This window comes from Oncorhynchus mykiss, chromosome 7, assembly GCF_013265735.2.
Source record: "Oncorhynchus mykiss isolate Arlee chromosome 7, USDA_OmykA_1.1, whole genome shotgun sequence".
Lineage (NCBI taxonomy): Eukaryota > Metazoa > Chordata > Actinopteri > Salmoniformes > Salmonidae > Oncorhynchus > Oncorhynchus mykiss.
Genome location: NC_048571.1, coordinates 55,272,871 through 55,300,640, shown reverse-complemented (window position 1 = coordinate 55,300,640; position 27,770 = coordinate 55,272,871). Strand labels below are relative to the sequence as shown.

The following is a 27,770-nucleotide window of genomic DNA, read 5'->3' as shown; positions in this document are numbered from 1 at the left end:
ATTAGATTGCAAGCAATCCTCAGGAGATTGAGGATAGAAATAAGGGTCTGGGGGATAAGAATCATAAAGCATAAACATCCCTGGCATGGCCTTATGAAAACAACTTAAATCCAAAATGTCCTGGTTTATCTTTCAACCACCCAAACAGGAACCAGGAGTCTTCTCTTGTGGGGGTGTAGGTGTCAGCCAACTGTTAATTCTTTGAAAATCTCAGTCATATTATCAGAGGAGTCAGGGAGAAGCATAACACAGTCAGTGGGGGAAATATAATTTAGGGCCCTGCAATATCCCCCCTCCTTATCCAGGATGTAGTCTAATGCATAGCCTGGCTGTAACAGCTTTAAGGTTCTGAACATCAGTAGAAAGAAGGGCAAAACCAGCAATAGTCAAATCATATTGGCCTGCATGGAGTAGGTGATGTTGTTAATCCAATCACCTAACACTTTAATTCCAACCCCTGGGAAGAGTGCCAATTCGAACGGTTCACCATTGCTAAGAGAAAATCTACTAGCCAAGCCATTATCTGCCATTGCTCATTTCACATGGCTACTACGGTGCGCTGTGGAGTTAGGCTTAGCCTCCAGTAGGGTCAGCAAGGGTATGGTTGCGACTTGAATTTTAGTTTGGCCTAAATAACAGCAACCATCCCACACATTAGGCAATTCTAAGTAGCCATTTCCACCGCAAACCCACATAAACCCATTAGGAGCTCTCAATCCAGACCCTATAACGGATATCGGTATTCCAGTTTTAGAGTCAGAGAAGGTTAATGCACAATTCATATTAAGGGAAGGTTCGGTAGTTGGTGGCACACCCGCGTAACACCTACAGCTGTCTGAAAGGCCCACGGTAATACTACCTCTACCACAAAGACAAAGCTAGGGTTCGGTTACAGGTCTCAAATTATTCAAGACAGGTTCTCTCTTGTTATTTCCAATTGCCAAAGGCAGTGGATTAATGGGATATTTAGGACATTCAATAGCAGAGGAGCCATTATATAACTTAGAGGCATACTTACTACCCCTAAACATAAGGGCGGGTCCTAGACTAAGGCTCTGGATGGACCCATTACAGGGGAGTATATTTCTCCTTCTGGCACATGGATTGGTAAACTGACCAGAAACCTTATGAGAGCCAATAGTATGGTTAATCGTGGTGGAATACTCTTTGGAGACATATAATTGGATGCATCTGGGTTGATTCCTAGCTGTCTTAACTTTTTGGAGGATGGAGGACACTGCATGCGATAGACGTACTTAGCAATGTGACTACAATTGATCCAAACAATTCTCTGACTGAGTTTTTGAAAAATGACTACATACGAACCACTAGGCGTGGCTTGTCGGCTCAGGTTCTGAACCATTTTTACCCATTGGTTACTGTTTTTCAATTGATTCCTTTTGATCTCTATTCCCCCCAACAGAGGCTGCTAGTGGATGAAAAGAGGTATCAAAAACATGTACCTCAAAGGTTTAGCCCACGTTTTATTTTTGACAATGTAACCATAGTGGTCATGTGTAACAACATCTGGGTCTGGGTGTTCACTCTTATCTGTTATGATGGTTGGGGCGTCTTTTGGCAGCGTGATAGGTGGTGCCACTCCTGGCGCTCCTGAACCTTCACTGCTGTGGGTGTTGCTGCGATGACCTGGTACGGACCCATCCATCTTCGGTGGTTCCATTTTCGTTTGTGGACCTTTTAGCTTGATCCATTCTCCAACGTCAACTGGTAGGCTGTCTGGGTCACCCTGTTCTGGAACTTCCTGGGCCTTCCTGTATTGGGAATACAAAGACCTAACAGCATGGGTTAGTTCCTTCATATATTTACCCAAATCATCATCCAGTGCAGTCAGGTTTGTCAGTTTTGAAGTCATTGGTCTCTGTAAAGGAACGTTCATTGAACGGTCAGTTAAGAGCCCATGTGGGCTAAGTCCTGTTCCGCGATTTATACTATTGCTCATTTTCATCAAGACTAAGGGGAGACACTCTACCCATGACGTTCCTGTGGAGTGGCATGCTTTGGCAAGCCCCCCTTTTATGGTTTGATTAGCCCTCTCAGTAATCACTTTACTTTGTGGGTGGTAGATAAAAAACAAACTTCTAATCTATCCCCAATTGGGCAGCCACCTGTGCAACCATATCTCGTGGGAAATGGGTGTCATTGTCTGCAAAAAGAACTTCCGGAATACCAAATCTAGGGATAATTTCCCTTACCGGAAGTTTCGCTACCGTTTTAGCATCACATTGAACAGTTGGAAATGCTTCAACCCACCTGGTAAATCAAGAAAGGTTGACTGAATAATCTGATTACCAATGCTTAGAGAAAGGCACAATCAGGTTTTTTATTTAAAACAAGCCATCTGTAAATCTTAGCTTCTTAATTAACCAGCTTATCTATATGTTTTTAAACGTCAAATCCATATCAATCCAAATGCCAAAGTATTTATATGCGGGAACACGTTCGATTGGAGAACAACCTCATGAGTGAACATGTAGTTCATCTGAAACAATGTATTTATTTTTGCCTGTATTAAGTTTTAAATCAGCAAGGGATTCCTGCATTGCTATAAAATCTGACTGTAGTTTTGACACAGTTGGGGCAATAGCATACATAAAAGTATCATCCACATATAGATGAAATTGACATTTTTAAACAGATTGATGGTGTCAATGGTGTTTATATAAATATTGACGAAAACCCCTGTGGGACACCTTTATATACTTCAATAAATTCAGATGGCCTGAGTTATGTCACTAAGATAATCATGAAACCACAAACAGGCGTCAGAGCTCCGACCTATTTAATAGCATGATCAACATTATCAAAAGCATTTGACAGGTCCACAAACAAAGCAGCACATTTAATTTTAGTGTCTAAAGCATTCGCTCATCTGAGCTATCTTTGTTGCAGGTGCATGGTGACAGTTGAATAAGATGAGAAAAAAATAAGAAACCCGCACACTGCTCTGTCTAGTATCACTGCTCTTTATTAAGCTTTACGTATCGGCCTCAAGGCCTTCGTCAGAGCTTTTGTGTCTAAAGCATTGACAAGATCATTAACAACTAAAGTGTCTGCTGTAATAGTGCTATGCCCAGGCCTAAACCCTGATAGGTTTATATTATAAATACATTTCTCAGATATAAAAAAAAGCAAAGTTGTGCATTTACCAAGGATTCAAGAATCTTAGCTAGAAAAGGAAGCCTTGAAATGGGCCGATAATTATTAAGATCTCTACTATCCCGCCCTTTTGGAGTGGCAGCACGAGATGATTTTGGAATATTTCCTGATAATGGTAAATAAAAAAGGTGGGTTATTGAGCCAACAATGATGGTCGCTGCACAGTTAAGCAGACTGGGAACCAATTGTTCGGTCCCTGTGGATTTATTGTTATTATTTATTGTCTATTGCTAGCAAAGCATCCAGGACTTATTTTTCTGTAAATAGCCTAAAAGAAAAGCTTTGACTATAATTTCTCTAATCATTCAGCAAGTTTCTTCTATCAGTATCCAGCCCAATATCATTGTGAATAGACTTAGAAATTGTGATTTACAGTGCCTTGCAAAAGTATTCATCCCCTTGGCATTTTTCCTATTTTGTTGCATTACAACCTGTAATTTAAATTGATTTTTATTTGGATTCCATGTAATGGACATACACAAAATAGTCCAAAGTGGTGAAGTGAAATGAAAAAAATAACTTGTTTCAAAAAATACAAATGGAAAATGGAAAAGTGGTGCGTGCATATGCATTCACCCCCTTTGCTATGTAGCCCCTAAATAAGATCTGGTGCAACCAAATAAAGTCCACCTGTGTGCAATCTAAGTGTCACATAATCTGTCACATGGTCTCACTATATACACCTGTTCTGAAAGGTCCCAGAGTCTGCAACACCACTAAGCAAGGGGTACCACCAAGCTAGCGGCACCATGAAGACCAATAAGCTCTCCAAACAGGGCAGTGACAAAGTTGTGGAGAAGTACAGATCAGGGTTGGGTTATAAAAAAATATCAGAAACTTTGAACATCCCACGGAGCACCATTAAAGCAATTGATAGAAAACTGAAATAATATGGCACCACAACAAACCTGCCAAGAGAGGGCCGCCCATCAAAACTCACAGACCAGGCAAGGAGGGTATTAATCAGAGAGGCAACAAAGAGACAAAAGATAACCCTGAAGGAGCTGCAAAGCTCCACAGCAGATATTGGAGTATCTGTCCATCTGACAACTTTAAGCTGTACATTCCACAGAGCTGGGCAAGAGTGGAATAGTGGACAGAAAAAAGCCATTGCTTAAAGAAAAAAATAAGAAAACACATTTGGTGTTCACCAAAAGGCATGTGAGAGACTCCCGAAACACTTTGAAAAAAGTAGTCTGGTCAGATGAGACTAAAATTGAGCTTTTTGGCCATCAAGGAAAATGCTATGTCTGGCGCAAACCCAACACCTCTCATCACCCTGAGAACACCATCCCCAAAGTGAAGCATGGTGGTGGCAGCATCATGCTGTGGGGATGTTTTTACATCGGCAGGGACTGTGAAACTGGTCAAAATTGAAGGAATGATGGATGGCGCTAAATACAGGGACATTCTTGAGGGAAACCTGTTTCAGTCTTCCAGAGATTTGAGACTGAGACGGAGGTTCACCTTCCAATAGGACAATGACCGTAAGCATACTGCTAAAGCAACACTCGAGTGGTTTAAGAGGAAACAATTAAATGTATTGGAATGGCCTAGTCAAGGCCCAGACCTCAATCCAATTGAGAATCTGTGGTATGACTTAAAGATTGCTGTACACCAGTGGAACCCATCCAACTTGAAGGAGCTGGAGAAGATTTGCCTTGAAGAATGGGCAAAAATCCCAGTGGCTAGATGTGCCAAGCTTATAGAGACATACCCAAAGAGACTTGCAGCTATAATTTCTGCAAAAGGTGGCTCTACAAAAAGAAAATCCATTTTAATTCCAGGTTGTAAGGCAATAAAATAGGAAAAATGCCAAGGGGGTGAATACTTTCGCAAGCCACTGTAATTCATCAATGATGGCCTTTTTTGAGGCCAGTGTCTGAATTAATTTGTTGTGGCAGAGAGGAGGAAGTAGAACCCTTCAGGCATTTGACAGTTTTCCAGAATTTGGCTGCCATTAGAATCCAAAAGAGTGATTACATAATAATCAGATTGAGCCTTTCTGATTGGATCACTTACACAGGGATTCATCAGTTGCTTAAAAGCTTGCCAGTCCGGGCCTAAGCCTGTGTTCCTGGCCTTGACCCAAGCAGAATGAGTTCTGATAATTCCGGAGTGTACCAGGCATTTCATCTACCTTTAACTCTTTATTTTCTGAAGGGAGCATGATTATCCACAAAAGTGTTGAAGACATTTGCAAAAAGGCACAAAGCTAAATCAGGTTCAAGGATACCTGAAATACAATCAAGGTCACTAAAATAAAGATCATGTAAAAAAGCCTGTTCAATGAAGTTTTTGAACTTCCTCTTTGTGGTGACACAAGGCTTATGGTCACTAATGTCTTGGGCGAAGACACCAATAGATACATATTTCTCTGGTGTATTCATTAAAATAAGATCAATCAGAGTTGACTTTGGGCTGTGTAGTCACAAACTGGGTTAAGTTTTGTCTTTTAGGTTGTCTGAAGCCTGCAATTTCCAATAATAAAAATAATAATAATAATAATAATAATAATAATAATAATACATTCTGATTTAATAAAAGAAGATAAACTAGTTAACTCCTCGAGTGCACAAAGGTTTTCCCGGGGGAGGATGGTAGGCCCCTATAACAGTTATGGCTACATTCTTCCCCAGACAAAAGCTTAAAGATATTGGCTACATTATTTTGGCAAGGGAAATGGATTTCAGTAAAGAGACAGTGAAATCATTTTTTATAAGAATGGCCACTCCACCACCTCTACCCTGTCTGTCATCACTGAACACATTATAACCCTCAATATTAATATCAGTGTCTAGAATGTCCCCAGAGAGCCAAGTTTCAGTCAACACCAGAATGTCTGGATTTGTCTGCATAGCCTAAATCTTAATGTAACCCAGTTTAGAAAGTCAGCTTTTCAGATGCATCAACCCAGGTCCTTTAAGATTTTTAAAGACACATGTGGTCTCCATCTCAAACAAGCTACGTTCAATAGGTGGCTACAGGCCCTGTCTGATATTGATATAGTTGGTATGGCCTAAGATTGCATAGAACTGCACAATTTGGTCTGTCCCTATTAGTAACAGAGGATGGAGTAGAAATTAAAATAACTTTTCCAAGGTTAGGCCCATTGGGCCTGAGGCCACAGCCAATTTCAATATGAGGAACTCTCCGAGTAACCAGTGATGGAATGTTATGAACTGACTTACATGGGCCTTGGTTGCTATCGTGCAACAGCCCAAGCCCTCTAGGTGATTTGAAAACCGAGGGGGTATTCAAGTTTATGGAATTCACATTTGAACTTAAAGCACTGGGTGAGCAGACCACAATGGGCTTCTCTTTTGAGATAACAATAGCATGCTGGAATATGTGGACAGGAAGGATACATGTCTTTCATGTTGACAAATGAGAATAGAAAGATAGGTGACCAGGAGTATTGCCAGTGCCCCAGTTCAGATGCTGAATGTCATCCATAATACCAAAGCAATGGTTGAGTATAAGAACCATAAACATAGAAAGAACCACATCTCTAAACCTATAATGAAAATGGCATTTGAACTCCATCCCAATCACTGACACGGGAGAGACAGAGGGAGAGAAAGAGAGAGAAGGAGAAAAGCAATGTCCTTGTCCAATGTCCCTTTTTATTGGCAATAAAGTGTGTGTGTGTATGAGTGTGTGTGTTGCCTGTTGTGGAAGTTTGGTGTTTTTATTGTAATGTAGTATCCCTTTAGTGTATTTTGTTTTATTGAATGGCGAGCAGGGTTCACACAGGCTGTGTGTGTGATAACTTCAAAATGTGAAAGAGAGAATGAAATTAGAGTTGTAAATGGGCAATAAGCTGCCTACTAGAGTCTGATGTACTGTAGTTGCATGGGTGCTTCTATTTCAATGAGTCTTGTAGTGGGATGTTACACAATTTCTATGTACAGTTGTGACCACCCAGGTTTTGATCCTGTAACATCTGCACAACTCAATACCCCGTTATGCTTGTGAGCTAATACTTACAGTAGGCATAAACTCTGCAAGCTAACATGAGTCTTCAGGACTAAGGCAAGGTTGCTCGTCATGTGACCATTGTTCACCGAACCACCTCCGCTACACAATGTTTACTGCAGCAGTTCAGACACAGTGTAGCCCTCAACGACAAAAAGGGACCTGTTTCCAACCCCATACAGTGCAGGCAGGCAGCACAGCTCTTCGCGACAGTTTCTTCCTGCATTAATAATTGAAGGCAGCTGAATTTAGCTGCATCGCTGTGTGTAGATCAATGAGATGAGAATCCTGAGGAGACACTTTCTCTCTGCTTTGATCTCTCTGCTGCTGCTCAGGAGATGAAAGGGCTAATTGGGCTTGTTGGGTTCAGCAAAGGGAGGACAAAGACCTGCCTACGTGGAAAACCTAATATGGATAATTACAGAGCACAATCATCTCAGGTTTTAAGTTGTAACTTTATTCCATACATAATTCTGCATTATGTATGCAAACCTTTTTGCACTGTTGTGGTCTGCTATGTGTAATTCACATCTGCTGTCAGTCAGTCCTACACTACAAATTAGGGGTTCAACAAGGGTTCTTCTAAGATTCTCAAAGTTCTTTGAAGAACCTTCTGGGGGTACTGACAATTGTCCCCAGAAGGTTCATCGTGGAACCTCCTTAGTTGGTGGGGTTTCTTGCAGGAAACGAACTGCCCAACTGAATCATTTGGATTTGAATTTGAAAGGACAGCAGGTGCAGGCACTGAACAATTTTAAGATCTCCTCAATTTAAGGTAAGGTTTGTCCCTTGTATGATCTAAATTTATATTGTTTTATGATGATACCATCTATCTTTTTATATTTGTGACAATCTTTCTAAAACAGAAAATGGACACAATTCAATGGGTATCAATCAATAAAGAGGTAAGAATATGTAGGCTATAATAATATGTTGAAGGCTAGCTGTATTGCAGATGACTGAACTGCTCACTTTTGTTTCTGTGTCTGCAGGAATACAAACGAGGAGGCATACCAAAGTACAGTACCAGTCAAATGTTTGGACACACCTATTCATTCCAGGGTTGTTCTTTATTTTTTCTATTTTCTACATTGTAGAATAATGGTGAAGACATCAAATTGATGAAAAAACACATTGAATCATGTAGTAACCAAAAAAGGGTTAAACAAATCCAACTATATTTTATATTTGAGATTCTTCAAAGTAGCCACCCTTTGCCTTGATGATAGCTTTGCACACTCTTGGCATTCTCTCAACCAGCTTCATGAGGTAGTCATCTGGAATGCATTTCATTGACAGGTGTACCTTCTTAAAAATTACATTTGTAGAATCTCTTTCCTTCTTAATATGTTTGAGCCAATCAGTTGTGTTGTGACAAGGTAGGGTTGGTATACAGAAGATAGTCCTATTTGGTAAAAGAAGAAGTCCATATTATGGCAAGAACAGCTCAAATATCCAAAGAGAAATGACAGTCCATCATTACTTTAAAACATCAAGGTCAGTCAATACGGAACATTTCAAGAACTTTGGAAAGTTTCTTCAATGCAGTTGCAAAAACCAGCAAGCGCTATGATGAAACTGGCTCTCATGAGGACCACCACAGGAAAGGAGGACCCAGAGTTACCTCTGCTGCAGAGGATGAGTTCATTAGAGTTACCAGCCTCAGAAATTGCACCCCAAATAAATGCTTCACAGAGTTCAAGTGACATACCCATCTCAACATCAACTGTTCAGAGGAGATTGCGTGAATCAGGCCTTCATGGTCGAATTGCTGCAACGAAACTACTACCAAAGGGCACCAATAATAAGAAGAGACTTGCTTGGGCCAAGAAACACGAGCAATGGATATTAGACCGGTGGAAATCTGTCCTTTGGTCTGATGAGTCCAAATTTGAGATTTTTGGATCCAACCGCTGTGTCTTTGTGAGACGCAGAGTAGCTGAACGGATGATCTCCGCATGTGTGGTTCCCATCGTGAAGTATGGAGGAGGAGGTGGGATGGTGTGGGGGTGCTTTGCTGGTGACACTGTCTGTGATTTATTTAGAATTCAAGGCACACTTAACCAACATGGCATTCTGCAGCGATGCGCCAGTCCATCTGGTTTGGGTTTAGTGGGACTATCATTTGTTTTTCAACAGGACAATGAGCCAACACACCTCCAGGCTGTGTAAGGGCTATTTTACCAAGAAGGAGAGTGATGGAGTGCTGCATCAGATGACCTGGCCTCCACAATCACCTGACCTCAACCTAATTGAGATGGTTTGGGATGAGTTGGACCGCAGAGTGCAGGAAAGCAGCCTACAAGTGCTCAGTATATGTGGGAACTGCTTCAAGACTGTTGGAAAAGCATTCCCGGTGAAGCTGGTTGAGAGAATGCCAAGAGAGTGTCCAAAGCCTCAAGGCAAAGGGTGGCTACTTTGAAGAATCTCAAATATAAAGTATATTTTGATTTGTTTAACCTTTTTGGTAACTACATGATTCAGTATGTGTTATTTCATAATTTTGATGTCTTTACTATTATTCTAAAATGTATAAAATAGTAGAAATAAAGAAAAATCTTGGAATGAGTAGGTGTCCAAACTTTTGACTGGTACTGTATTCAATTGGTATTGGTATGTTATGGAGATCACATTTACCATCCTCCTCCCTTACATCTTCAATTAATATCCCATAGGCCTCTACATTATGGGCAAGCTATGTGTAGGAAAACCATTATCAAAACGGTTTTCATTCACATTTACCACAAAAACCAATGTATGAATACTGTCGTGTACATGTTTTGTTACATTTTTATAATTACAATTGTTTGGATTCACAGACTTCACCCTCCCGACAGCTCTGATGAATATAACAGGAAATCTGTCTGATCACCATGCACTGCAAAATCATTCTGGCTATGGATACGGAGAACATCAACACATTAACATCAACACGCCTGAGGATATATCCATTGGACTTGGGGCTCTGCTGGGAGTTTACCTCATATTCAGATGTTTTTATTCTGCTTTGCCACTAAAATCATAATAAACACTGACAACTCAAATATTGTGTTATTGTTATGCAAATTATTATTATTAATAATGTGATAATGTGGAGGGTGGGGGGGGTAGTTAAAAAATTAACCGCAGTGGGTTCTTCATAAGGTTCTTAGAGGAACCATTAAAAAGGTGTTCTTTGAGGAATAGGGGTTCCCCCAAAGTTTCAATTTGAAGAACCCCTAAAGGATATCCCAGGAACCTTTTTTTGTTGTGTACACTCTTAGAAGTAAAGGTGCCTGGAAGAACCTTTTGTGTTGCCACACCGGCAGAACCTTTCCAGTTGAAAAAGGTACCCAGAGGAACCCCTCTTTAAAGTATCTTCGAGGAACCCCTTTAGATTCCGTTGCATTAGACCAGACTAAACATGTCCATCTTAGAGACACACTAACACTTAAGATACACTTAATGCAGTGGGATGGAGAGCACATTAACCTTCTGTGACAGCGTTTTCATTATGTCTGTTTAAGTGGCCCACTGTGCTAATCATCATGGTGATGTAGACGTGCTTGCTGTAGCTCCCTCCCATCAAACAGAGCAAGATAGCTGGATGAAAACAGAGAGCCCACACATGTACTGTATACAATGAGTATCTATTATATGCTAGTATTGGTGCCTTGCTCTTTAATAATCATTCATATATAGTTTGCTGTAAGTCATAATTTTGTGGGCCCTGCTGTGCTGTCAGCCTCTCTTGTGACCCATTCCAAACTACACTTCAAATTGTTGTAACCTTTGTTTAACCTGGCAGATCTTTGTTTAACCTATATTGAATGGGACATGTTGGCTTTGACATACCTTTAAGCCAGGGGATAAACAATGACGATGGACCATGATGAGAGTGAGGGGAAATTAAACAGGGATGAGAATGATGGAAAGCTGACTTTCTGTCAATACAGCTCTGAGTTCTGATTTATTTGACACAATCTACTTAGACGATAATAGGGATGTACAATGGAGAACATTTGCAGTGAAAATGGAAAGCAGAAACATGGCTTTCCCATAGTTTAAACTGTACACATCCCGATTAGGGAGGATTTGTGCCAAAAGGGTAGCACTTCTCTAATGGGACTATCCACCCACAGCTCCACCCAAACCAGGCCTGAGCTTGCCCATGGGTGTGTGTCTCGGTGGGGACAAAACATATTTCATAACACTCTCCAAATCCCCCATAATTTGTTAACCGGGAAAACCTATTGAAATGCACCCTTATTAGCATAAGAAGACGTGCAAATTTTCCACCATGAACTGTGTTTTATCATCTTTTCAGCTCTTTTCTTGCTTTCATACATTTTAATGTCTCACTATACCTTTTTGTGATGGGAGCCTATCAGTACAGTATATAACAATATACATAATAATATATTGTAGTGGTGGCAGCCTATCAGATTGGAGGCGTGGCTTATAGTCATTTTTGGCCATTCCTGTACATCATGTTGAGTTTGTACTCAAGAAAATGTTCCTTGAATATTTATGCATATTATATATGCTAATATAATTTTAATGAATACATGCAATAATAAAATGGTAACTATACCAACTTCAGATCAGCTCATTGAACCTATAAAACTATCAGTGTTCAGCCTTAATATGGGATGACAATTCAACAGAACAGATGCACAGGAATGACATTTACTCTTAACAGGTGGGCAAAAGAAAATATTAAAGCCACGTCCCCAGAAAAACACACCTCCACTCCAGGGTTCCTCCAGGAACCCATTGAAACATTAAAGGTTCCTCCAAGAACCCCTCAAATAATCGAAGGTGTAAATATGAACTATTGACTAGCAATGGTTCCTTGAGGAACTCCAGGGGTTCTTTGAGGATTTCTAGGATTCTTAGTCACCACTATTTCTAAGAGTGTAGCCTACATTGCATCCTGGCACTTAGTCCGCTGCTTGTGCTGAGCCCATGGGTTGAGGCCTCCTCTCTCCACCCCCTGCTGATACACAGGCAGAGTGAACTCATTTCTCTGGGCACACAGTTTCTCTCTCTCTCTCGTCTGTATTTTCATCTCAAATTTTCTAATACGATTGCAGGCTCAACCAGTCATTACCTCCCTAGCCTGTGGAGGTCAACCCACTGATATCAGACTGTCATTAAGGTCAGGACGTGTCCACAGATATCTGTATCATTAGAAGTGCTTTCAATTTTCCACCGTAGAGGTGATGATAAGCTGCTTCATTTAATGAGATGCTGCATGCTGTCGTTAAGGTCAATGATAGGGCTAGGTATTTCGGTGTAAAGATGACAAGAAGCTATGGTTTCTTTCCCTATTGATTCTGGGTGAACCTATGGGCGGGTACTCGGTTGCTGGAATCGTTTTTTCCGCCTTTGTGTGTCTGCTTTCTTAGTGAGTGCACCATGTTTCTGAAGTAGCACTGGTGCTAGTGGAGGCGATTAATCATGGGCATTCATGTAGCTGAGCGCAGTGGCACACTGCCATGTATGAAGTGCAATAATGCACCTGTCTCATTTAACCACTGCATACACTCTTAGAAAAAAAACAGGTTTCTTCAGTTTGTTCCCATTGGGAAACCCTTTTTGGTGCTGGTTAGAACTCTTTGCAGAGGGTTCTATCTAGGAACCTCTATGTAGGGTTCTTCAAAGAACCCCCTGTATAGGGTTCTACCTAGAACCCTCTATGTAGGGTTCTGCTCAGGACCTTATATGAAGGGTCCTACCGAGAACCCTTTTATCCTTGGAGGGTTCTTCCTAGAACCGTCTATGTAGGGTTCTGCTTAGGACCTTATATGAAGGGTCCTACCGAGAACCCTTTTATCCTTGGAGGGTTCTTCCCAGAACCGTCTATGTACAGTTCCAGCAGCCTTATCATCCTTTACATTTGTATTATTTACGACAATACATATTGTCATTAGGCCTTTCTTTGAGGGCCTAGTTATATTCTAACACAGTTGTGTTAGAAATCTCTTGGTTTACAGGCCACATCAGGCCTGCAATTCACATTATGCTGGCTTGCAAAGTAATGTGTAATTCCTATTGGAATCCAGCTAGAGTTAAGATTAGTCAACAAGTGGAATTGTTAATTACTCGCCATCTGCATTCAGACTGACTGCTAGGGTAGGTAAAAAAAACTCCTGAGAGTACCTCAATCATTTCAACTTGAACAACCATCTCAGCAACAGGTGCAATAAATCCAATTACTAACATATTGGACTAGTTTAGAAAACGGTATGCTATGTATCTTTGTGTAGCATAAATTTAATCAACCAATCAATGTACATGCAAAAAACACAGATATTACAGTAAAACAAACCATTCTTAAAATCTCCCTGCAACAGACCATGCTGGGAAATAATATATATGGTTCTACGTAGAACCCTTTTTGCCTTCCAAAGAATCATCAAAGAACCTTTGACTTTCAAAAAAGGTTATTCTGATCAAAACGGTTCTTGGTAGAACCATCTCCATCTCCAAAGAACCCCTTTTCTAAGAGTGTAGCGCTATAGGAGGAGGCTATGGTCTGGTATAGTGGATAAGGACATTCAGTGTTAAACGTAGATTTAGTGAAACATACATATAAATATTCATAATTTAGCAGATGCCCTTATCCAGACAGACTTACAGGAAAGCGAATACATATTTTTCTCGTGCTGGTCCCCCGTGCGAGCTGAACCCACAACGTCAAACAAGCCATGCTCTACCAGCTGAGCCACATGGGACCATGCACATATTGATTGGCATTCTACTGCTCTATGTAGGATAAGGAGGATGTGGACTCTATCTATGCACCTTAATGAAACAGATTCATATACTGACACTGCATTGTGCCTTTATCACTGCTTTATTTCAAGATCTTAATAACGCAGGAGAAACATTCTCTTGGTTGACCGCTAAGAAGCTCCAAGGCGAAGTACACAAAGATACAGCCTCAATCACTTACCAAGCTCAGGCTTGGGGTAGAATGTATTTATTATGATGGTGTGTTAGTGATTAGGGAAGGATATGGGTCTGCGTATTTGATGTTGTTATGGGTGAGTGACATCAGACATGGATATTCCGTTGCATTAGACCAGACTAAACATGTCCATCTTAGAGACACACTAACACTTAAGATACACTTAATGCAGTTGGATGGAGAGCACATTAACCTTCTGTGACAGTGTTTTCATTATGTCTGTTTAAGTGGCCCACTGTGCAAAGGCTAATTGTCATGGTGATGTAGATGTGATTTCTGTAGCTCCCTCCCATCAAACAGAGCAAGATAGCTGGATGAAAACAGAGAGCCCACACATGTACTGTATATAATGCATATCTATTATATGCTAGTATTGGTGCCTTGCTCTTTAATAATCATTCATATATAGTTTGCTGTAAGTTATCATTTTGTGGGCACTGCTGTACTCTCAGCCTCTCTTGTGATCCATTCCAAACTACACTTCAAATTGTTTTAACCTTTGTTTAACCTATATTGAATGGGACATGTTGGCTTTGACATACCTTTAAGCCAGGGGATAAATAATGACGATGGACCATGATGAGAGTGAGGGGAAATTAAACAGGGATGATAATGATGGAAAGCTGACTTTCTGTCAATACAGCTGTCATGCTTTCCTGGGAGTTCTGATTTATTTGACACAATCTACTTAGACGATAATAGGGATGTACAATGGAGAACATTTCCAGTGAAAATGGAAAGCAGAAACATGGCTTTCCCATAGTTTAAACTGTACACATCCCGATTAGGGAGGATTTGTGCCAAAAGGGTAGAACTTCTCTAATGGGACTATCCACCCACAGCTCCACCCAAACCAGGCCTGAGCTTGCCCATGGGTGTGTGTCTCGGTGGGGACAAAACATATTTCATAACACTCTCCAAATCCCCCATAATTTGTTAACCGGGAAAACCTATTGAAATGCACCCTTATTAGCGTAAGAAGACATGCTAATTTTCCACCATGAACTGTGTTTTATCTTTTCAGCTCTTTTCTTGCATTGATACATTTTAATGTCCCTCTATATCTCAAGTCAATAGCCTGGAGCGGACAGCCAATGTACTGGGTTCTAATGTGGCCTGCAGGAGGTTAGATCTCTATAGTGGAAAGAGCAGGCGTGTTCTCAATTGAGGATGGGTGGGTGAGCTGTTGGCTTTGCAGACCTCAGTGAAAAACAGATTTTCTGTCATTACTCTCAAGCCCCTCTTAATTAACAAATTGCATCAATGTGCCAGAACTGTTGACACCCTTCCCTGGGATGAAAGTACGATTTTATCGTAATTAGTGCCATTTACATTGGATAAATGAAATGACACAGAATGTCGTTGGTGTACAGTGCAATGACATTACACAAAACTGCACAACCAGTAGTAGACATTTAACCATACATTTTAGAAGAGAGAAACAATAATCTATTCCTTGTGCCTTTTAGAAATCCCTATTGTCAGGCATTTTTCAATACTGTCAGGTCATCTCTCTGTGAGTGAGCTTTACAGCTGTGGGGCTAAGCCTTGTGGTCCAGCCTTGGAATCCGCAGACTCAGGAGAAACACAAAGCAATAGGTTTGGGCGTTTTATCACACCGTCTCCTTCATCTTGCATCGGTTTATGGTGTTTAAAAAAAAAATGGAAGCCAGTGCCAATGTGACAAGTCCATACACACCCACATTTATTATCTTTGCCTTTCTAGATAAAATGTTAGCAGCCTGAAACTGTTACTGTTAAAACAATTACCTGTGCCCTATTGAAAATTATGTGTTTTTCCTCCCAGGCTGTTCTTTGATCACAGTGCCATGTGTTAACAAAATGTGAGATTACCTGTCTGGCTGACACGTAAGGCGGCGAACCAGAGCTCTGCCAGTCTTCTCACTGGGTGTGCCTCTGTAGAAGAGCTAATGGACGGACAGTATACCCCATTGGGGGAAATGGAGAGCCATCATGGCTGGCTGTGGGGCTTAGTGATTAAATAATGTGTTAGCAAAGTGCAGAAACTGGAGACAAGCCTAGCACACACTCCTATTGTTGGGATAGTCAAGTGGTGTGTGGCTCTGCATGGAGTAGGACCAGGAAAGGCCTTGGGTTTCGGACTGTTACAACGATGGCTTCAACCCATCCAGTACTCCACCCCTGACCGTGGTGTGTCCTCTAATACCTATACAACTCCTTCTATTGAGCTAGACTTTGATTCATTGCGGGTTCATCTGCAAATAGCTTACGGAATCATGAATTATGTGAATTATGTGAAATGCTATTTACTACAGACTACATAGGCCTGTCTCTGTATCATTATTGCACCCAGAGCCTGTTGTGTGTTGTCAGAGCCTACCCCTCCATGGTTTCTTAGTGCTGGGATGCTTGGAAAAGGAAGTTCCATTGCTCTAGGATTTGGAATACATGCTGTATATAAGTCTCCCTTAACCCTGTGAGACCATCGGTTGCAAAAATGAAACCGGTCCTAAACTAATTTCAAACACTACATAGTTAATCTCTTTAGACCCAGATGTACTATATCTCTTAGTATTCATTGTTGTGTCCTGTTTTCCCTATGATGTAGTGATTATGAGGAAAACAACATTCTGAGCTAGAGCTATGTTTTTAAGTTTGGCAAAAATGGGGTCTCACAGGGCTAATAATGTATGTTCCCCTGACATTGTTGTGGTTGAACTGTTTTCAAGTTAATAACTAAAAGTAACAGACTCCTCACACAAACAAACAAACAAACAAACAAACAGTGCTTGGAAAAAGTACCCAATTGTCATACTTTTTACTAAAAGTAAAAATAGCTTGATAGAAATGACTCAAGTAAAAGTAAAATGCCATCCAGTAAACTACCACCTGAATACACGTATTTGGTTTTAAATAGACTTAAGTTAAATTGCTAAACTATACTTAAGTATTTTGCAAACCAGACAGCACGATTTTCTTGTTTTAAAATTTACAGATAGCCAGGGGCACACTCCAACACTCAGACATAATTTACAAATGAAGCATTTGTATTTAGTAAGTTCGCCAAATCAGAGTCAGTAGGGATGACCAGGGATGTTATCTTGATAAATGCGTGAATTGGAACATTTTCGTGTCCTGCTAAGCATTCAAAATGTCATTTTAGGTATTTTGGGTGTCAGGGAAAATGTATAGAGTAAAAAGTACATTATTTTCTTTAGGAATGTAGTAGAGTAAAACTAAAAGTTGTCAAAAAATATAAATAGTAAAGTACAGATACCTCTAAAAAAATACTTAAGTAGTACATTGAAGTATTTTTACTTAAGTACTTTACACCACTGCACACACATACACACAACATTAGCCTGGGGCTTAACATACAATGTCTAAGACAGGCACGTTGCGCACACACACACACACACACACACACACACACACACACACACACACACACACACACACACACACACACACACACACACACACACACACACACACACACACACACACACACACACACACACACACACACACACACACACACACACACACACACACACACACACACACACACACACACACACACACACGGCATGCTGCTCTATAGTTTGTAGCGCCTTAGAAAGACAGAATATTTGCCAGGCTTCATCCTCCCAGCTGCTTGTCCTTTTCATTGTCATTGATACGTGTAGTGAACGTTGTAAGTTTAAGCTGGTTCAGGGTGGTCTATTTGAAGTGTAATATTTATGGCTGTGGTCTTCCTCCCCAGTAAGGGTAGGCATCAGAGGAATCTTCTGAGTCATATAATTCTTACTGTTCCATTCAAAACTCAACCACTTCTCACTCGGATCAGTATTGAACTAGGTACATATCTAACCCAGTTATCCAATGGGGATCAATATTGTAATGGTGGTGCCGGAGAAGATGGCTGCTGTTTTATTGGCTCTTATCCAACCGTGCTTTTTTGTTCGTTTTTTTGCATTGTGTGTAATTTATTTTGAACATAACGTGGTTGCTACCGTCTCGTATGACCGAAAAGAGCTTCTGAACATCACAACAGTGATTACTCACCTCGAATTGGACTATTAATTTTTCTTTATTGAGTCGGACAGGAAGGATATACTCCAAATATCCTCATCCCCATAATTCGCAGGAGAAAGAAACTGAGATTTTGCGGAAAGAGATCGGGGTGCCTTGTGAGGATCAGGCGACGAGTGGCTAATCTGCCTTTGCCATCCGTAATGTTAGCCAACATTTAATCGCTGGAAAATAAATGTGATGAACTGAAACACATATATCCTACCAACAGGACAGTAAGAACTGCAATATCTTATGTTTCACCGAGTCGTGGCTGAACGACGACATTAATAACTTACAGCTGGCGGGTTATACATTCTATCGGCAGGATAGAACAGCAGCCTCTGGTAAGACAAGGGTGGCGGCCTATGCATATTTGTAAACAACAGCTGGTGCATGAAATCTAAGGAAGTCTCAAGATTTTGCTCGCCTGAGGTAGAGTATCTCATGATAAGCTGTAGACCACACTATATGCCGAGGGAGTTTTTATCTGTATTTTCGTAGCTGTCAACATACAACCACAGACCGTTGCTGGCAATAAAACCGCACTCAATGAGTTGTGTACAATATACGGCCATAAGCAAACAGGAAAACACTCATCCAGAGGCGGCGCTCCTAGTGGCCAGGAACTTTAATTGCGGGAAACTAAAATCAGTTTTATCTAATTTCTATCAGCATGTTAATGTGCAACCAGAGGGGAAAAAAACTCTAGACCACCTTTACTCCACACACAGATACGTGTACAAAGCTCTCCCTCGCCCTCCATTTGGCAAATCTGATCATAATTCTATCCTCCTGATTCCTGCTTACAAGCAAAAATTAAAGCAGGAAGCACCAGTGACTCGGTCTATAAAAAAGTGGTCAGATGAAGCAGATGCTAAACTACAGGACTGTTTTGCTAGCACAGACTGGAATATGTTCAGAGATTCTTCCAATGGCATTGAGGAGTACACCACATCAGTCACTGGCTTCATCAATAAGTGAAGTGCATCAATGGCGTCGTCCCAACAGTGACTGTACGTACATATCCCAAACAGAAGCTATGGAGCAAAGCTACCGCTTTCAAGGAGCGGGACTCTAACCCGGAAGCTTATAAGAAACCCTGCTATAACCTCTGGCGAGCCATCAAACAGGCAAAGCATCAATACAGGACTAAGATCGAATCGTCCTACACTGGCTCCGACACTCATCGGATGTGGCAGGGATTGCAAACTATTACAGACTACAAAGGGAAGCACAGACGAGAGCTGTCCAGCGAAACAAGCCTACCAGACGAGTTAAATTACTTCTATGCTCGCTTTGAAAAAAGCAAAACTGGAACATGCATGAGAGCACCAGCTGTTCTGGACAACTGTGTGATCACACTCTCTTGCAGCCGTTGTGAGTAAGACCATTAAACAGGTCAACATTCACAAGGCCGAGCAACTCCGAGCATGCTCTGACCAACTGTCAAGTGTCTTCACTGACATTTTCAACTTCTCCCTTTCTGGGTCTGTAATACCAAAATGTTTCAAGCAGACCACCATAGTCCCTGTGCCCAATAACACTAAGGTAACCTGCCTAAATGACTACTGACCCGTCGCACTCACGTCTGTAGCCATGAAATGCTTTGAAAGGCTGGTCATGGCTCACATCAACGCCATTATCCCAGAAACCCTAGACCCACTCCAATTTGCATACCACCCCAACAGATCCACAGATTATGAAATCTCTACTGCACTCCGCACTACCCTTTCCCACATGGACAAAAGGAACACCTATGTGAGAATGCTGTTCATTGACTACAGCTCAGCGTTCAACACCATAGTACCCTCAAGGCTCATCACTAAGCTAAGGACCCTGTGACTAAACACCTCCCTCTGCAACTGGATCCTGGACTTCCTGACAGGCCGCCCCCAGGCGGTTAGGGTAGGGAACAACGCATCCACCACGCTGATCCTCAACATGGGGGCACCTCAGGGGTGCGTGCTCAATCCCCTCCTGTACTCACAGTTCACTTAAGCCTGCAAGGCCAGGCACGACTCCAACACCATCATTAAGTTTGCCGATGACACAGTGGTAGGTAACAACACAGTGGTAGGCCTGATCATGACAACAATGAGACAGCCTATGGGGAGGTCAGAGACCTGACCAAGGACAACCACCTCTCCCTTAACGTGATCAAGACTAAGGAGATGATTGTGGACTACAGGAAAAGGAAGACCGAGCACACCCCCATTCTCATCAATGGGGCTGTAGTGGAGCAGGTTGACAGCTTCAAGTTCCTTTGCGTCTACATCACCAACAAACGAACATGGTCCAAGCTCACCAAGACAGTCATGAAGAGGGCACGACAAAACCTATTCCCCCTCAGGAGACTGAAAAGATTTGGCATGGGTCCTCAGATCCTCAAAAGGTTCTACAGCTGCACCATTGAGAGAATCCTGACGGGTTGCATCACAGCCAGGTATGGCAACTGCTTGGCCTCCGACCGCAAGGCACTACAGAGGGTAGTGCGTACAGCCCAGTACATCACTGGAGCCAAGCTTTCTGCCATCCAGGACCTCTTTACCAGGCAGTGTCAGAGGAAGGCCCTAAAATTGTCAAGACTCCAGCCACCCTTGTCATAAACTGTTCTCTCTGCTACCGCACGGCAAGCGGTACCGTCACGCCAAGTCTAGATCCAAGAGGCTTCTAAACAGCTTCTACCCCCCAAGCCATAAGACTCCTGAACATCTAATCAAATGGCTACACAGACTATTTGCATCCCCCCCCCCCCCCCCCCCCCCTTCTGCGCTGCTGCTACTCTCTTTTTATCTATGCATAGTCACTTTAATAACTCTACCTACATGTACATATTACCTCAATTACCTCGACAGCGGACATTGACTCTACCGGTACCCCCTGTATTTAGCCCGCTAAAGTTATTTTTACTGCTGCTTTTTAAAACTCCACGTTTTTATCTTTTTCTTAAAACTGCATTGCTGGTTAAGGGCTTGTAAGTAACTGTAAGGTCTACAACTGTTGTATTCGGCGCATGTGACAAATACAAATGTATTTTATTTCATTTGAATATTAATTCATTAAATTCCATTCCACTGCAGCACATCCCCATCAGAATGAATGTGATTGTTTAAAAATATATATTTTATTACAATGTTTTGTATTATTGTGTTGTTTTGCATGTCTGAGGTGATACTCTCTATTATTAGGGAGTAGTTTATTAATTGGAGATGTCAGGTTGTATAAAACAGTTTTGGCTGTGACTGTGGCATGTCTGGGAGAGGACAGAGGAGTGCTATTTAAAGACTGAATTGTGGAACAGGTCAACTGCATTTATTGAGTGATGACTCCATCAGCTGTCTATATGTTGACTACAGTGTACACTACATGCTGGAGTAAGGTGTGAATGTACAGTAGCTCTGTATGTATTAGATGTATGCAGGCAGTGGTATGTTATCTATGGACACGAGATAGCTACACCGGGACAGGTGATGGGAGAGGAAAGGGGTGGGAGGGGTGAAGGGAGATGGAGTCAGTCAGGGAGCAGGGAATGAGGTCAAGGCAAATCAAATTAGAGCTGACCTTGAGCTGTTATTTATTCAGCAAATGCAGACCCCCACCCTCCGCCCGGCCTACAGCCTCTAGGGGGAGACTCCACGTATGCCTGCTGCTCTACCCACACCCCCACTGCTCATTAGCAGGGCTGTGCACCGGCCTTTGGAGGGGCAGGTGCTCAAAGTGACCCCACCACCTCCCACAAGCAAGTATGAAACAAGTATGAAACAAGAAGTTTACATACACCTTAGCCAAATATATTTGAACTCAGTTTTTCACAATTCCTGACATTTAATCCTAGTAAGAATTCCCTGTCGTAGGTCAGTTAGGATCACTACTTTATTTTAAGAATGTGAAATGTCAGAATTAGAGGTCGACCGATTAATCGGAATGGCCGATTAATTAGCGCCGATTTCAAGTTTTCATAACAACTGGTAATCAGCATTTTTGGACACCGATCATGGCCGATTACATTGCACTCCACGAAGAGACTGCGTGACAGGCTGACTACTTGTTATGCGAGTGCAGCAAAGAGCCAAGGTAAGTTGCTAGCTAGCATTAAACGTATCTTATAAAAAACAATCAATCTTAACATAATCACTAGTTAACTACACATGGTTGATGATATTACTAGTTTATCTAGCTTTTCCTGCGTTGCATATAATCAATGTGGTGCCTGTTAATTTATCATTGAATCATAGCCTACTTCGCCAAACGGGTGATTTAACAAGCGCATTCGCGAAAAAAGCGCTGTCGTTGCACCAATGTGTACCTAACCATAAACATCAACGCCTTTCTTAAAATCAATACACAAGTATATATTTTTAAACCTGCATATTTAGTTAATATTGCCTGCTCACATGAATTTATTTTAACTAGGAAAATTGTGTCACTTCTCTTGCATTCTGTGCAACAGAGTCAGGGTATATGCAGCAGTTTGGGCCGCCTGGCTCGTTGTGAACTGTGTGAAGACTATTTGTTCCTAACAAAGACAGCCAACTTCACCAAACGGGGGATGATTTAACAAAAGCACATTTGTGAAAAAGCACAATCGTTGCACCAATGTGTACCTAACCATAAACATCAATGCCTTTCTTAAAATCAATACACAGAAGTATACATTTTTAAACCTGCATGTTTAGTTCAAAGAAATTCATGTTAGTAGGCAATATTAACTAGGCAAATTGTGTCACTTCTCTTGTGTTCATTGCACGCAGAGTCAGGGTATATGCAACAGTTTGGGCGACCTGGCTCGTTGCGAACTAATTTGCCAGAATTTTACGTAATTATGACATACCATTGAAGGTTGTGCAATGTAACAGGAATATTTAGACTTATGGATGTCACCCGTTAGGTAAAATACGTAACGGTTCCGTATTTCACTGAAAGAATACAAGTTTTGTTTTCGAAATGATAATTTCCGGATTTGACCATATTAATGACCCGAGGCTCTTATTTCTGTGTGTTATTATGTTAGAATTAAGTCTATGATTTGATATTAGATTCTAACTGAGCGGTTGTAGGCAACAGCAGGCTCGTAAGCATTCATTCAACTTTCGTGCATTTGCCAGCAGCTTTTCGCTGTGCTTTAAGCATTGAGCTGTTTATGACTTCAAGCCTATCAACACCCGAGATTAGGCTGGTGTAACCGATGTGAAATGGCTAGCTAGTTAGCGGGGTGCGCGCTAATAGTGTTTCAATCGGTGACGTCACTCACTCTGAGACCCTGAAGTAGTTATTCCCCTTGCTCTGCAAGGGCCGTGGCTTTTGTGGAACGATGGGAAATGATGCTTCGAGGGTGGCTGTTGTCGATGTGTTGCTGGTTCGAGCCCAGGTAGGGGCGAAAGGGACGGAAGCTATACTGTTACACTGGGAATACTAAAGTGCCTATAAGAATATCCAATAGTCAAAGGTATATGAAATACAAATGGTATAGAGAGAAATAGTCCTATAATTCCTATAATAACTACAACCTAAAACTTCTTACCTGGGAATATTGAAGACTCATGTTAAAAGGAACCACCAGCTTTCATATGTTCTCATGTTCTGAGCAAGGAACTTAAACGTTAGCTTTTTTACATGGCACATATTGCACTTTTACTTTCTTCTCCAACACTTTGTTTTTGTATTATTTAAACCAAATTGAACATGTCTCATTACTTGAGGCTAAATTGATTTTATGGATGTATTATATTAAGTGAAAATAAGTGTTAATTCAGTATTGTTGTAATTGTCATTATTACAAATATATAAATTGAAAAAAATGTAAAAAATTAAAAATTGGACGATTAATCGGTATCGGCCTTTTTGGGTCCCCCAATAATCGGTGAAAAATCATAATCGGTCGACCTCTAGTCAGAATAACAGAAGAGAGAATGATTTATTTCACCCTTTATTTCTTTCATCACATTCCCAGTGGGTCAGAAGTTTACATACACTCAATGAGTATTTGATAGCATTGCCTTTAAATTGTTTAACTTGGGTCAAACGTTTTGGGTTCCACAAGCTTCCCACAATAAGTTGGGTGAATTTTGGCCCATTCCTCCTGACAGAGCTGGTGCAACTGAGTCAGGTTTGTAGGCCTCCTCGCTCACACACGCTTTTTCAGTTCTGCCCACACATTTTACATAAGATTGAGGTCAGGGCTTTGTGATGGCCACTCCAATACCTTGACGTTGTTGTCCTTAAGCCATTGTGCCACAACTTTGGAAGTATGTTTGGCGTATTTGTCCACATGGAAGACCAATTTGCGACCAAGCGTTGATGTCTTGGGATGTTGCTTCAATATATCCACATAATTTTCCTACCTCATGATGCCATCTATTTTGTGAAGTACACCAGTCCCTCCTGCAGCAAAGCATCCCCACAACATGATGCTGCCACCCACGTGCTTCACGGTTTGGATGGTGTTCTTTGGCTTGCAAGCTTCCCCCTTCTTCCTCCAAACGCAATGATGGTCACAATTGCCAAATAGTTACATTTTTGTTTCATCAGACCGTGAGAGGCTCAACTCAAGAAGTAGCCAGTGTGCCACTACTCATACTGACTCTGGGTGCAGATAGCTTCTTCTTGTGTAGCAGCAAGAGGACAAGTGCAGTGCACGTTCACATGGTAGCGTGAGAAGGGGAATTTCCCCAAGATTCAAAAATGAGAAATTAGCTAGTTTGATGGGCAATTCTTTACACAGCAGGAGAGTAAAGAGAGAAAAAGTTGAACAGAAATGTTTTTTTGTTTTTTTTACCAATCTGGAAGGGCATTTTACTCAAAGGAGGGCAAAAGGGCAAGTGCTCAGGCACCCTTAGAGCCCTATCTGTACACATGTCTGTTCATTAGTACCCCACACATGTCCCATAATGTGGACATCATAGATCACAGATCCAGCCTGATAACATACAACCAATGATCCCTCTCCAGATGAAATCCTGTGACGAGTGAGGTCCATCCGCACTACAACCTGCCCGCTCGACTTTCTCCCTCCTTTCTTCCCCAAACCATCTCTGGAGACCTTCTCCTGTTCCTCATCAACTCATCCTTGACCACTGACTGCATCCTCTCCAACTTAAAAATGGCCTGAGTCGCTCCCCTCCTCAAGGAACCAACAATCAACTCATCTAACTTCAAAAACTATAGACCTGTATCCCTTATTTATTTTCTTTCTAAAACACTTGAGTGTGCCATCTTTGATCAACTCTCATTATCTCTCTCAGAACGATCTTCTTGACACTAACCAGTCAGACTTCAAGACGGGTCACTCAACCGAGGCCTGCTTGCTCAAAGACTCCATCATGGTTGACACAGTGTCGCCCTTCCAGAGTGCAAAGAACCTTGGCGTGACCCTGTACAACACCCTGTCGTTCTCTGCAAACATCAAAGCAGTGACCCACTCCTGCAGGTTCATGCTCTACAACATCTGTAGAGTACAACCCTACCTCACACAGGAAGCGGCGCAGGTCCTAGTCCAGGCACTTGTCCGCTGCCATCTGGACTACTACAATTTATCCAGAACGCTGAAGCCCGCCTAGTTTTCAACCTTCCCAAATTCTCCCATGTCACCCGCTCCTCCGCACACTCCACTGGCTTCCAGTCGAAGCTCGTAGCCACTGTAACAACATGGTGCTTGCCTATGGAACAGCAAGAAAAGCTGCCCCTCTCTACCTTCAGGCTATGCTCAAACCCTACACCCCAACCCGAGCACTCCGTTCTGCCACCTCTGGTCTCTTAGCCCTCCCACCCCTAAGGGAGGGCAGCTCCTGCTCAGCCCAATTCAAGCTCTTCTCTGTCCTGGCACCTCAATGGTGGAACTAGCTTCCCACACAGCTAAGAGTCCCTGCCTATCTTCCGTAAGCACCTGAAACCCTACCTCTTCAAAGAGTTCTTAAATTATCCTCTTCTTTGCTGATAGCTATCACTCTGGATAAGAGCGTCTGCTAAATTACTAAAATGTAAAAAACTGAAATGTACCTCCATCTCCCAACAGACAGCCTCTGACTCAAACAACCGACACCTTTTTTCAGTATTTCCCATCTTATCCCCTGTGTCAGATCCCTCCACACACCACCTTCTGCCCTCCCTGCGAAGACAGAAGGTGGGGCTGAAGCCCCTTCCATGCAATAGATATAATTGCATGGAGAGGATGTGGGATGCTGTCATGGACCTGGAGATACATAGTGTCATGAATGGCATGGTGAATCATGTACAGTAGGTGTGTGTTCTAGCCTCAGTGCCTGGTGTGATTTATCTGTGTTGTCACTGGGTTCATCCTGGTCTTGTCTGTGAGGGAGGGTGATGAAAGGGCCGTTTCCTCCTGCACGGAGCAGACATATTGATCCTTCAATCCCGTAACACTAACACTTCTGAGTTTTCGATCACCGCTTCTCATATACATTAGGCGTTATTGATGACAATTATGGTGATCTTCCAGTGGTCAATAATTCTAAATAATGAAATAATGCTCAGTCCTTTCTTATCAAATGTTTACAATATTATCATCTATATAGTAACATCATTTCGTTTTTGTATATTTTAATTGATTCTCTAGAAGGCATTGTCCCCCAACCAAATGTCCGTTGAGAACCCTGGGTTAAGGGCAGCCAACAAAAAACTACTGTGTTTGACGTGACATTTACGATAGAGTCACTTGGAATGTACTGTAATTCAGAACTTTATGTGAATGAGAATAGAGAGTCCTTGTCGATATTGAAAAGCGCTGTAAGGAAAAAAAATATGTTGATTCAATGTACAATTGTAAGGCAAGTAGGATTGTGAATTTGCTCAACATTTGGCCATAAAGCTGAACAGTACATTCTCAAGTTTAATTGTATGTTCATTGAACTTTTAATTTTTGTTTGAGTGAACTTACAATTTCACTTAAGAATTTATTCCACCATATTTGCATATTTCCCAGTGTGCCTTGCCTTTCGGGTAAATTGTAGTTGCCACCCATGACTGTACTTGTTAGCGACAGAGACATCATTGTTGTATTCAATGACTTTCAGTCAATTCAAATCTTGTTGGTTACACACAGATGTTGGCAGATGCTATTGTGAGTGTAGCAACATGCTTATGTTCCTAGTCCAACAGTGCAGTAATACCTAACAATACAAGCAAATCCCAAAAATAAGAAGTAATAAACGTAGAAACATAAGAATGAGCAATGTATATATGTCTATCATGATGTGTATAGACATTATGAAAGTGTATGAATAAAAAAGGTGTGTACAGCAGTAGTTGTATATGAGCCTTGATTAGAATACAGTATATACATATGAAGTGGGGGAAACAGCATGTTAACATTATCAAAGTGAATAGTGTTCAATGACTATGTACAATGACTATGTTCAATGACTATGTACAATGACTATGTTCAATGACTCTGTACAATGACTATGTTCAATGACTATGGTGCAGGGTTGAGTACCGGGTGGTAGCCGGCTAGTAACAGAGACAAATGTTCAGGGCAGGGTACTCGGCAGAGGCCGGCTATTGGTTACTATTTAACAGTCTGATGGCCTGAAAATAGAAGCTGCTTTTCATTCTCTCTGTCCCTGCTTTGATGCACATGTACTGT

General features: G+C 41.6%; 1 protein-coding gene and 1 long non-coding RNA gene across 5 annotated transcripts in view; both read left to right on the top strand.

Annotated features, from left to right (window-relative positions):
- Positions 1–27,770, top strand: part of LOC110528018 (intermediate filament family orphan 2) — a 79,406-nt gene that overhangs the window by 8,486 nt on the left and 43,150 nt on the right. The gene's annotated exons all lie outside the window — the stretch shown is intronic.
- On the top strand, positions 7,820–10,114 carry LOC118965300. Its single transcript, XR_005052610.1, has 3 exons — positions 7,820–7,930; positions 8,022–8,060; positions 9,975–10,114. It is a non-coding gene; the product is annotated as an uncharacterized LOC118965300 (long non-coding RNA).